We start from the raw sequence: 12,659 nt of genomic DNA, 5'->3' as shown, positions 1-12,659 counted from the left end.
TGTGATGTGTCACCCCAGTCTGGAGCCCAAACTCTCAGGGCTTCCAAAGTGCAACAAATAGGCCACAGTGGCCCCAGTCCATGTCCATGCCTCACCTGTCCAGGGTCCAGGGATCCACTTCAGCCCAGGACAAGGCCTTTGGTCCTGCCTGAGCTCCATCTGATGTCCCAGCCCAGCCTGGGACCTGCCCTGTCACCTGCCAGGCCATCCCAACACTCAGAACCACCTGGTCCCACCGGGACAACTACAGCGAAGGGTCTGAACAAGTCACAGACGGATGAAATTCTTCGAGAAGCTTCAGGAAGAAAAAGTGATCCCAACTGGGGTCTCCAAAAGCGTCTTAATTTCTTCACCTGGCTGTTGACCACAAGCTCTCAAAGGCGTAAGAACTGGCCATGAAACACATGCAGCATTCTCTTTTGTAAGCTGCAGGCACTAGTGGTTAATTTACATGAGATATAAGTTTTAGTGATAAAGAATTCATGAAGCAAGGGTTGAATCCCTCTGCTGCCAAGAAAATGGGAACATTTCCACCACCGCAGGCTGATGATTAATTTATACACAAGCACTGGGACAGCAGACAAAAAGTCCTGTTTATTGTCTAGACAGGAGCCAGTTCCAGCATTCTTGCCCTAAAGAGCATTGCCATTTCTAAAAGTTGAGCAAAAGCCATCAATAATTTTTCAGGAAGAGCATTAAAATTAACCTGCCAGGTCAGTTATATGAGACAGGAAGGGAAGGAGGTTTAGCTGTGTGTAATCATATATTTATTTTATAACTTGAGGCATAAAGTTCGTAATGACCCTAGCACAATCCCCAACCTATGTGAAATCCCAAAAACTGTATCTAAAATGAGCAGAGGTTTGTGACAAGCGGAGTACTCATCACCTCTTGCTGTTCTGCAGCCCCAAGGATTGTGTTGGTGGTGCTCTGACAGCAGTGACCTCTCCTTGCTCTTACCCCCGTGGCACTGAGGGCAGCTGCAAGCCCCCCATGCCCCGGTGCCCTTCCCAGGGCACACCAGCCCCTGCCCTGCCAGGGGGTCGTTGGCGGGGACTCCCCGAGGGGCTAGGGCTCCCCTGCCTGGGCTGGCAGGGGACAGAGGGACATCCCGCGGGCCAGGGCATGCCACAGGACACTGGGAAGACCTTCTCTACCCTGAGGGCTGGTGGCAGATGGATCTTCCCAAAAGATTTGGGAATGTGGGTTAGCAGAACTTTTCACTCGTCATTGGAAACCTGCAAAACCTGCGCAGAGCATTGGGAACTCCTGCTCAAAACACATCCCGTTGTCAGGTCAACATGCTTGCTGCCTTCCTGGCCACCGCTCGGTCCAGCACTGGCTAGCACTGTGTCCGCTTAATTTTGGGGATTTGCAAAGTTCACTGTCCAGATTATACACATTTAACGCCGATGACACATTTCATAATTTATCTTCAGGTTTGACATTTCTCGTCTAGGGGAAATACACAGAGCTCTGGTTAAAATATCATTTGGGTAAAAAGCCAGAAGACTTCACATTGGAAAGGATCAGGGAAAGGGGACTTAAAATTGTGTTTATTAGACTAAGAGCCAAGACTTCTGCCCACGTCATCCCCAGAAGCCCTCCACAGACAAATGAGAAGGACACCAATGCTGCGGTGCAGCCACCCCTTACCCGCTCTCCGGACACTGCAGCCCACGGAGCACATGGGGCGTCTGGACTTGTGACTCACAGCAGGATGGCAGGACCCCGCATGCTGGCCTGTGAAGAAGGATGTGTTCTGGGAGGAAGGCAACCAGAAAGGAGTGAGGCACACTTCTCATCTCTCCTCCAGCACAGCCAAACATTTCAATGGTAAAACAGAAGAAACAAGTTGTTCCTCTTGAGCAGGTACCTTCTTGGCTGCTTCTTCAGACCAGCACCAACACACACCTTCCTGAGAACAAGGGTGCTCTGGCTGCTGACACTTCATATCCTCCTGGATGTGCCACCTCCATGAGATGACAGCTCCAAACTGATGTGCCAGTGACAGCCAATTAGTGTTGTGTGACACTGTAACCGTGTCATTCCTGAAAGTACTGCTGTCCAAAATGACGAATTAACATGGTGGCTTTTGCATGGCAAGAGTCTAAACAATGACAGCTCAGTAGCTGAGCAGGTCAGCACCTGTTAGGTGCTCTGGTGCTCGTTATGTTCAGCAGTACCTCACTATTTCAGGTCAGGCTCACTTCTTTATTCATAATAAATAAAGTTCAAAAGCTACGGAGTTCAGCAGCCTGCCCAGGCTACTAGCATTGCCAGGCATTTTACTTGTCAGGCTGTTACTCTCAAAATGTTTTCTCTACATAGCAACATCACAGCTTGAGAAGTGCTGTTTCCTAATTTTCTATTTCCAGATGAGATATCACTACTTAGATGTCCACAACATGTGCGTGGAAATTAAGATATATTAATTAATGAAAGTGAGATCTCTGGTGACCATCAAGTGCACGACGCTGCCAGCACACCTTCCTTACATTTTGTTTGCTCTTAGCATGAGCAGTAAGAATGATTTTGATTCATTTCTTACATGGCTTCTGGTGATTCATTTGAATTTCCCTTTGGTCCCAGTAATTCTGCACGATGTGCTACCTGAGCATGCACTGAGCAATCAACAGGGGCTCTCCCTGACAGTCCGGACTTGTTTTGCCCACACACCAAAGCCACATGGGTTAAAAGTTCATACATTTGTGTACACCTAGGGCACGTATTGCAGAGACACTCCTCTGCCTCTGTCCCACCGCACGGCTGGGTTGGAGCGGTGGCAGCCGGGCTGCCGAGACCACCCCTCGGTGTCCTCTCCATGGCATCTTGAGAAGCACCAGGGCTCTTCTCCAGCCCTCTGGCCACTGCCAGGCAAAAGGCATTTGGAAACAAACTCCCAATGCAGTCAAACAAACAATTTTATTTCCAGTCTGGGCCGTGTGTCAGGCTATAGCCAGTGGCAGGCTCAGTGCCACAGGTGCTGCAATAATGACCAAGAAAATAAAGAAAACGAGGGCATCCCAGGCTCCTCGTGCTACTTCCCTTCCCCAGTCTGCAGCCAAAGAAGTTGCACAGTCATGTCCTCCAGCCTGGGGCAGCCGTCGCACCCACCAAGAGCCCAGCTGAGCCTGGCCCGGCAGAGTGGGATGCCTGACAAGGGCTGGGATGCAGCCCGAGCATCCCCACTGCTGTGCCAGCAGCGTCCGGGCCGGGCAGCAGGCACTGCTCCCCTCCGGACACTCCAGACCCCCCATGACGAGCATGCTGCTCGCGTGCTCATGGCAGGCAGCCCCCTTGCTCTCCTGAAGAGCAAACCCTATTTTATCTCTCCCTTTGTGAGCTAATAATGGTTTTTTAATTGAAACATGTTCAGCTTCTCCTTCTTTCTTCTTGTTTCAAGTAAGTTCTGCCTCTGCCAGCAAAATAAAAGCCTGTGTTGCTGGATTTATTTATTTATTTTGGAAAATGCAAGGGTTTTTTCTTCCTCTTTTTTTTGCAAGATTTCAAGTCTTTGACTTTGGAAAAGAAATGATTGTGGAGAAAGTATTTCTTGAAATGATGACAGAAGCAAAATTATATTCCTTTGTAGAAAACAGGGACATTTGAAGACAGGCTTAACATCTTTGTTCTTTGTTTCGGGAAGTGTGAATTCTCAGGCTCCTGGACCATTAATCCTTCCCCATTCTTAGTTTTTGAAGATGAACCTTGCAGAGAATGAGGCATTGTGCTTGAAAGGGCTTTTCAGCAAATACCTTTTCCCTCCGCAATATGTTCCAGTTCTCTAATAATTTGCAGGATAGCTTGACAACTCCGGGCATTTCCTCATAAATATTTATTTTCCCAGGACACCCAAGCGTGAACGGGCTCCCAGGGCTGCTGCCGGGGTGGCCACCGTGACCAGGAACCTCGCAGCGCTGCCGGCAGGGTGGCTCTGGCAGCTGCGCCCAACACCGGTGCCCACCAGGCTCTTTCCCAAAGACTTTGCTCTACTGGAGGATGCTCCAGCCGCAGCTGTGCTGTCGGCACATGGGACACAGGGCTCCAGGGGTCTCCTTCTCCTGCTACATGCCCAGTCTCCCGAAAGTGAAACCAGTTCCCCCTTGCTTGGGATCAGTTGTCTTTTCCTCTGTAAACATTAGTTCTATGTTCATTTCCCTCTACATTGCTGGCTCCAACACTTTCATTTCTCATTTTCAAAAGGAAAACACTTTTTCCATTTTCAAAATCTGTTATCATGAGGTTCAAAAACTTCATTTACTGACTCCCTTAGCCCCTCAGCATGAATATCAGATGAAACTAAATAATGTTTTCCACATATTTCCTTTATCAAGTCCTGCTCTTAGGGTAACTTTAAAAATTCTTCAAATACATGTACTTAAACGAGATCTTAAAGAGGACACCGATATTTCATGACTTTTGAGTCAGCTTCAAGTTTAGTTTACCCAATTCTACTGGGTCTGCTTTGCTTTCCACAGTTATCCAACCCCTGGTATATTAGTTCATGCTTTTTAAAATACTTATTCCATCTTCAACGTACAATCTGTCAATATTTTTAAATGCCACCTCCTTTCTCTGAAAATGCCACCAAGGTTGTCCAGATGGGATGTTGCCCCAGGTTAGAAGGCTCTGGTTCCCATATGAAAAACTGTAGGCCCCTACATCAATTAAAATATTCTTTTTGTGCAACCTGGTTATGCCTTTTCTTGTCTGCATTTTCTTTATTCATGGAGAGATTTAAGACACATTTTCCATTTATAGGAATTGCAGTGTTGTATTTTGTTACGGAACACTGCTTATTTTCACTTCCCTGTGCTCCACTGATGTTAATAAAACAAATTTTATTTCCCCCAATAAAATGAATTTCCAAAGTTTCCATACGGAGTTTAGCCAGTTATCAGAAATATGTTAGGGGATGCATCCAGATCAGGCTGATGGCTCTGCAAGGCTCACAGTCCAAAGAAACCTTATGGGATTTTTCCTCTTGTCCTATTTAACAAGGGGAAATGCCAAAATCACAGGCAAGCTTTACCAGTGGAAGGAAGGTATATGAAACACGAGCACCACACACATCTGGCTGAAGGAGCTTTTCTGCAGGTAATGAACTCACTGGTGCTAGGGCTGGGAGCTGGAAGCTTTTGCACTCTCTGTTGTTGCAAAGCTCTCCATCACCGTCAGTGAGGCGAGAACCCCCAAGGCAAGCAAACAGTGTGGACAGCATGGGAAAAACTGGCAGGTTTTGTTGCCCAGCCAGCACTCTTACATGTTTTATGTTATTGCTCCAAGTACATTAACACCAGACTATGACACACATGGAAGTGTGAATCTGAGGACCATTCAATGCTGTGAAGTTTCCCACTTTATCGGTTACAGAATCATCTCTGCTAACTTTGTGCTGTGAAAATTCAGCGTTCAATACGCTTGCAATTTCTCAGCTCTTAAATGGTGTGGAGCAGTCTCAATGAGGGTGCTGAGCAGGCCCGGCAGCCCACTTACAGCACGTGTGTCCATGTCTGCGTGTGCACATCTGCATGTGCACATGCATCACCTGGCGAGGGCGGATTCCACCCTCCCTGCCAGCACTGCTCGTGGGCCAGTCTGTGCATCTGCCTCTGCAGAAGACCTAGTCTTGGGCTTCCTAATAATCCAGTCCTTCTCCACTTGCACCAAGTGCCTGTGAGGGAAAGCGCATGCTGTAGTCTCCCAAAATGCCACTGGTGATATCTAAAGCAAACATGAAATGTAGGAATAGTTACAAAAAATAGAAAAAAAAAAAAGAAAAAGGCACAAAAACAGGCAAGTCCCTTCTACAGCACTGCTTGGAACATCTGTGATGAAACATTTTCCATTAAATATGTTGTTTTATCAAAGCCAACAAGTTTCATTGATACATAGGCTAACTAGCAAAATTTGTGAGCAAGCATTACACGTCTTCAGAGAAAGATAACTGAGATACATGAGCAATTAAAGCAGAAAAGGATGCTTTCAGAAGCATCAAAACCACTTCTGGAATATTCATACCACTTAATTTTAGAAACCTGACTGAGGTATCAGCAATGCTACACGAGCCTCGCTGCGCTGGTGGGTTGTTGGTTTGGAGATGGAGAAGGAATTTCAGAGCCCTCAGGTGAGGTGCTGGTCACAACACAGTTCACGTGCTTTATTCAGTTTTCATTCCAAAGTGAAATTACAACAAAGCCCAAAGCCTTGAAAGTTATAACAACAAAACTATTATTTCTTGCAGCTTCATGTGATGCAGATGGATACATGTCGAAAGTACCTTCCAGCTCCTGAAGTTTCCCAGTTCCAATCTTAGCCCGAACAGCCTACTAATTCCAGGTTTCGCATTCAACACTAAACCCTGAAGATTTTTCCCAGCCTTTCCCCATGTGCTGATGAGCTATCTCAAGGTCCCAGCTGCAGTGAGAGAAAAAGAAGACATTTGATATCAAACCCAAGGCAAATTTTCTTACATAATTTTAAATAAAAGGCATCTGTACCCTGACTGAATCTCCTGAACGCCAGGGAAGCCTGCCACGAAAGCAAGCCCATGCTGTGGTGCCAGTGCCGGTGGTATTGGATGCAGCAGCAGCAAAGCTGGTTTCTGGGGTGGCGTCCCTGTGTTGGTGTCATCACAGAAATCACAACCATCAGCTTTTGTTTCTTCAAAATGTGGAAACAGGAAAACAAAATCTGGATGCCCTTCATTCTCCGATTTATGCATGATGTGTGGAAAAAAAAAAAAATGAAGGCTGGAGCCTTCTGGAGTGTTAGCCATACCGTACTTGTAGCAGACATCTTGTTTCTTTTATCACGTGTTACGTGAATAAATAATCAAAAAGCCACAGTAGCAGAGTCCACTGACAGCAGTGGGAGACCATGGAGGCCAGGTGGGACAACACAACATAAATGTTATGACTTTATAAATGGGGCTGACATCTCCGTATTTGCAAAACAAAATTAGACACAAAGTATGGGTTTATCCTGTAAATCCTCCAAAATAAGGATTAAGTCATACAGGAGCTAATACAGTAACTATCAATTTCTGCTCCAGACTTTGTAACTAGCAGCAGCAGAAATTGAAAATCAGAATAATTAGGAGTGTAATTCGTTGCACTAGTGCAGTTAAGATCAGAATTTTCCTCCAGAACTTCACCTAAATTCATTTGGACTTGCAGAGCATCACAGCGCACTGCTGCCCAGGTCATTTAGTGTGAACCTTCACCGTTCTACTGAATGCATGGGTCTCACCACGACTGTAATCAGCCTGACATGTTAGATGTGACACTGCGGGTGAGCATCCTGAGTGTGGGGTGCAGGACAGGCTTGGGGAGTTGCTTGAAGCCACCAGAAGACAGCAGCAGGACCAGCCCAGGGAGCAGGGGCCGGCTTGGGCAGGTCGGACGTCCACAGGAGCCAGCAGCTTTCCTGAAACCCTTGGAGGCTGCCTGAGACAACAGATGAGGCAACTCTTAAACTGACCATATGTAAAAGCACAAGGAAGCTTTCTCATTAGAGACTTCCCACACCATCCTGGACAACCTCTTGAGGTCTGACAAAGGCTGACAGGCGGCACAGCTGACGTGGTGGCTCCCCAGGAGATGCAGCCCAAGGAGGAGAGCTGCCGGGGTGCAGGAGCATCCCCTGAGCTGGGACAGGGCAGCGGGAGCAGAAAGCAGCTTGCTCCAGGCCGGAAAGGAGAGACCTGAGACCTGCTCTGTGTGAATGGCCCCAACAGAATATAAACCATATTGTTGCATTAATCAAAAATATAAATCATATAGGGTATATGCACGTGGCTGCCTGAGTGTAAGGCGCCATTAATTGCTTAGATATTCCCAAACCAGATGTTTCAGATCCAGTATATGCCTTTTATATACATCGTTTGCCTCTGTGGCAGTAAAAAAATACATAAAATAAAGACCAAACCAAAACATAAGGAGGAAGAGAAAAACCAGCAACTTCTCTGAAGGAGGGCACAGACCATCATGCTACCTGAAGTACTGGCCATAAAGATTATTTAAATAAATCTTCCAGTTACCCAGCATATAATGTGGAAAAAACTGATTTTTGTGAGCTTATGGCTCCAAGGTTGGCTGACTTCTCCAAAGCTTCTCTAAAAAATCAAAACACCCCCATGATCAAATCTGTGCGTTGCTGTCAAATTTTGTTTGTTTCTCCTCCTGAAAGGATCCTTTAAACGCAGTTAAGCGGGAAGCAAAGAGAAAGGCACCACACTGACATCTAAAGACATCAACATACATACAGCAAAGTACATAAAATCCCTGGATGAAACAGATCAGGGCATCAGCCAGTGCATCTAAAGCAAATCCCCTCCTGCTCTGCTAGCGAGATCAGCCGTGGGTTATCCTAGCCATGGGTTATCCAGCCAGTGGGTTATCCCAGCAGTGAGTCATCCCAGCCATGGGTTATACTAGCCGTGGGTTAGCCCAGCCATGGGTTAGCCCAGCAGCCTCTGTGCCCTGTGGCACCCTGACATATGCCCTGGAGCCACCAGTGCAGCTGCAGGGCTGTGAGCCCACTCCCAGGGCTGCCCCAGGCAGGGGCTCCCCGGGCTGGGACAGGGGCAGGCACAGCAAAGTCCAGCACATGCCACGGTGAATTTGGCCATAGACCATCACCTGCAAGAAAGTCATTGCACTGGTGCGGTCATGAGGCTGCTGGCAATGGACCTTGCAGTTACATACCTTATCCCACTTCTCCAGAGCTCAGAGGCTTCCGAACTGGCATTCTGGATTGCAGTGTCTCACTGTGGCGGTAGCTCCCTCTTTTTATCTCCAGTTTTGAAAAAGAAAATGAACCAAATATGATTCACTAGAACACTTTTATCCATCAAGTTTTGCACATTGCTTAACCATGTGTCTTGGCCATCACAATCCCTATGAGCGGCACCAGCAGCACCCAGCTGGCGTGAAGGCGGGGGGAGGCAGAGGAAGGTGGACTCCCCGCCGGTGCTCTGCTCTCTCCAGGGACAGACACACTCACCGAGGTGCCCGAGGCTGCCAGTCCCGGGGCGCTCCCTGTCCCCAAGGGCAGCTGCTGCTGCAGGGGGTCCCTGAGCCCCCGAGGCAGGAGCCCCAGGAGGCTGCAGGAGGGCAGGGTCAACCCGGGGTGTTGAGGAGGAGCTGGCAGGCAGGCAGCCTTCCCCCCGAAAGCAGGGACAGGACCTGGCGGGAACAATCTGAAATCAATGCAGCTCAGGTGCTGCCCATCTCTGCCCAAACCTGACAGGCAAGCTCAAGCCAGAAGCAAAAATTTGCAAGAGTTGAAGGGAAAGTGATTATAAACAACACTAAACCCCCAGATACTTGGAGTACGACATCCTGCGGGAACTGCTGAGGCAGCTGGATTCTGCGTAAAGATTATTTTATGATAATGCCACGAGGTCAGGGAGCTTAGCACAATTCACAGCTCTGTCTGAGCACTGATAATTTCAAGAGCAAAGCTCACAATATCCTCCCTTGGCCCACTGCGAAGGCTGAGTGCTGAAGAGATGTCAGGCATAAAACAGGAGACGAGCAGAGACAAGCATGATGCAAAGGGCTGCTACAAACACGGGACCCTCTGCTTTTGCTCCCCTCTCCCATTTTCAGGGCAGAGGTCCAGGCTGCAGAAGGGCTGTACGTAAAATCAGCCCCCACTTCTGGAAATTTCAATATTACAACCAGACTTAACATATTATTTTTTAACATTCTAGATTTTTAATTTTTGCAACTTACCTTGTTATACCCCAAATAGGCTGTGGGGCACAAAACCAGCATTTCATGATATTTTACAGTCTCGGTGAGGAGAACAGAGTGTGAGTGCCTGGTAGGTGCTGGGACCGAGGAGGACCCTTCGGCTGATGGTGCACTTTGCACACAGGTCTCAGAGAGCGCAGGGGAGGAACCACCTGCAGAAGCCCCTCAGAGGCACTTTGCAAAGCCCCGTTGTGTCACACTTGCAGCCACAGCAGTGACCGGAAAACACAGCCATGCCACAGGAGGTATAAATTGTAGTTATGGGCTCATTACACCTTGGTATTAAATCCCCACAACAAATGAGGCAGAGAGTGCATCACCTTTCACTCAGCTCGACACAAGGAGGGAACCAGCCCAAACTGTTTTTCCAAGCCAACTATTATTTACTACCTACCGAATCTGAAATCTAAATACAGATTTATTTTTATTTATTGCACTCTGCAGCTCACCACTTGCCTTCTTTCTAGCGTTTCAGTACTCCTAAGTTTGAAGAGCCAATGTCAAAAGCCTTTTGAACTGGTTTATATCTGTGACAGGTGTTTGTGTAAGTGTACAGAAATATGTATGTAATGGTGTACAGTAGTATCTGCCACTACCCTCTAGTCCAGGATCAGTGGAAAATTGTGTTACAAACCTATTTTTAAAGGTTTATGGTGTAACTTCTACCATTTGCCTGGATGAGACCTGACAGTGTGTTATCAGCCTGGAACTGGTATTGCACAGCCCCTCCCCGTCCTCAAAACAGGCAATGCAGCCTGTGTGCACAGCAATACACGGAACATAATGCAAATGTTTCTTACTACGCAGATTCGAACCGGTGCGTGCTGCAGCACGGGGTCACCACGGATTGCAGCAGCCGCAGGGAGCTGGAGCTCGCCTCGCTCGTTGACAGACAGACGTTGGCGATGGGGATCGCACGTCAGTCGGCGGCGAGAGCGGGCAGCGTTAGTCACAGCAGGTCGGTGCAGCACTGCAGCAGGGGCCAGAGCGAGTCCTCTCTGTGAGAAATTAAGCAAAAAGGAGTTCAGATTTAAAAGAAGTAAAAGGAGGGTCCAGACTGAGCAGAAGGGAGGGGTGTTAATTGTGCCACCGAAAGAGAAATAGTCATCTTTACTGTAAATAAACAAATAAAAGTGACCATTTTGCCCTGTGTCTTGGGCCCCAATTCTAGCATGAGATAGGCAATCTCTTATTACCATATTGCTCATAAAATCATTATAATAATAACTTTCATGCTTGATCACACCCTCCTATCAACGATAACACTCAGCCTGTGCAAAAGTAGTAAATATTAAATGCTGGAGATTATCTAAGCATACTACTTTCAATGCTGAACATATTACTTGAAAGCTGAGCTGCCACTTACCTGGGGTGCATTTTTCAGGCGGGGCGGGGGGCAAAGCTCATACTGTTCTGCGTACAGAACATATAATGGAACCATAATATTGAGAAAGAGAAACTGAATCATAAAAAACTGTTTGCTTTGCCTGTCCTTTCTTTCCTTCCTAGGGTAACTGACACTTCTTGATGTGTATTATATGCATCATATCGTATTGTATTTGTCATAAAGGGGCTTTCTACACGTACCCCTGCTCTGGAACTCCTTCCCCTCCAGGGCTCGGCTGTGCAACAGCCGTGGAAGCCAGCTGCAACTGCCCCGAGACTCTCCAGACACACACGGTATTTCACAATAAGGCTGTATTTATTTAAACAAGACCTCCCAAACCCCTGCACTGAATAATTTATGCCATGCTCATGTACTTGGCTTTGTGTACTTCATATAAGCTGCAGTTTCAGGTTCCTGACAAAGAGTTTCTGGAGAGTCCCTTTATCTTTACATGGAGGTCCCAGCACAACTCATGTAAGACCCACTAAAAGCAAAATTGCACTGGAGGAGAAAGCTCTCTGCAGAAGTAACGGCAGCCTGTAAAAGAGAACAATGAAGTGGCAGAAGCAGTAGCAAAAATTTTATCACAGCCAGCCAGTATGGGCCCAGAGAAATTTATAGAATAAGATTAATAAAATCAGGATGGAAAATAAATAGTGGAAGGCAGGACAGGCACAAATCAGCATTTGTTTGTTTGTTTACGATGAGTGCCTCATCCACCACTGACCTGCTACAGACATCCCCAAAGAAATGCCAAAACCATGCGGTGGTCGTGCAGTGAAAATGGGGCCAGGGCTGTGGCCAGTGCCAGGTGCAAGGGCACAGCGGATGGACGTGCATTGTCTGTCCGTGCTCTGAAGCCAGCTGGTGAAACTCACGCTGTCTAAATGCTCACATTTTCCAAGTCTCCACAAGACTGCCTCTGCAAATACTATTCTTATCAAATATTCTTACCATTAATGGCTTTTGCCTGGCAGTTTCAGACGGCTAACGAGCTTGCTAACAATGTTCTCTTGCCATCTTTTGCTCAGAATATGTTTAAATGATCCGATTGTACAAACCACGGTAGTTAACATGGGTTCATGCTTATCACTCCTTTTTCTAAACGCACTGTCAAGCTTCCTGAGACTGTGTGCTTTCAAGGTTACCACAAATTAAAAGCTATTTTGGCTCACTACTCAAAAGTCCAACTACAATCATGCTATATGCAGTAAATCAATCCTTGAAACATATTTACACAGGTGACAACGTACGGATAAGTATTTCTCCCCACCAGCAGCACAGCCTGGTGCACGTCCTCCCGGAAAGGTCCATCTTGGCCAGCAGCTGCCTCTCAGAGCCCGGGTAGGTGCACTATAGCAGGACTGCCTGAAGAACAAGGATGAAAGTAAGACATTTCCTATCAGACTCTTCCAGAAACTCATTTCTGTTACTTAATCAGCTAAAGCTTCCAAGAACTGAAGGAGGAAATACAGCCCACTCATGCCAAAATAAAAATAAAGATGACT

General features: G+C 47.1%; 2 long non-coding RNA genes across 7 annotated transcripts in view; one reads left to right on the top strand and one right to left on the bottom strand.

Annotated features, from left to right (window-relative positions):
- Positions 1-2,933: 2,933 nt before the first annotated feature.
- LOC130156652 (uncharacterized) overlaps positions 2,934-12,659 on the bottom strand; it is a 10,790-nt gene continuing 1,064 nt past the window's right edge. The window contains exons 2-6 of one of the 5 annotated variants that reach the window (XR_008824544.1): positions 12,425-12,519; positions 10,565-10,762; positions 8,712-8,799; positions 6,284-7,451; positions 2,934-5,727 (exon numbers count right to left, since the gene is read on the bottom strand). This is a non-coding gene — a long non-coding RNA (uncharacterized LOC130156652). Of the gene's footprint in view, positions 5,728-6,136; positions 7,452-8,711; positions 8,800-10,564; positions 10,763-12,404; positions 12,520-12,659 lie in introns of those variants that run through there. The other 4 variants (XR_008824545.1, XR_008824547.1, XR_008824546.1 and 1 more) reach the window with 4 other exon arrangements.
- LOC130156653 (uncharacterized) overlaps positions 10,597-12,659 on the top strand; it is a 21,600-nt gene continuing 19,537 nt past the window's right edge. For both annotated transcript variants that reach the window (XR_008824548.1, XR_008824549.1), the window contains exon 1: positions 10,597-10,722. This is a non-coding gene — a long non-coding RNA (uncharacterized LOC130156653). The remainder of the gene's footprint in view (positions 10,723-12,659) is intronic.

Source organism: Falco biarmicus, chromosome 11, assembly GCF_023638135.1.
Source record: "Falco biarmicus isolate bFalBia1 chromosome 11, bFalBia1.pri, whole genome shotgun sequence".
Classification (NCBI taxonomy): domain Eukaryota; kingdom Metazoa; phylum Chordata; class Aves; order Falconiformes; family Falconidae; genus Falco; species Falco biarmicus.
Note: the sequence above shows the minus strand (reverse complement) of the source record. Positions and strands in the feature narration are given on the sequence as shown.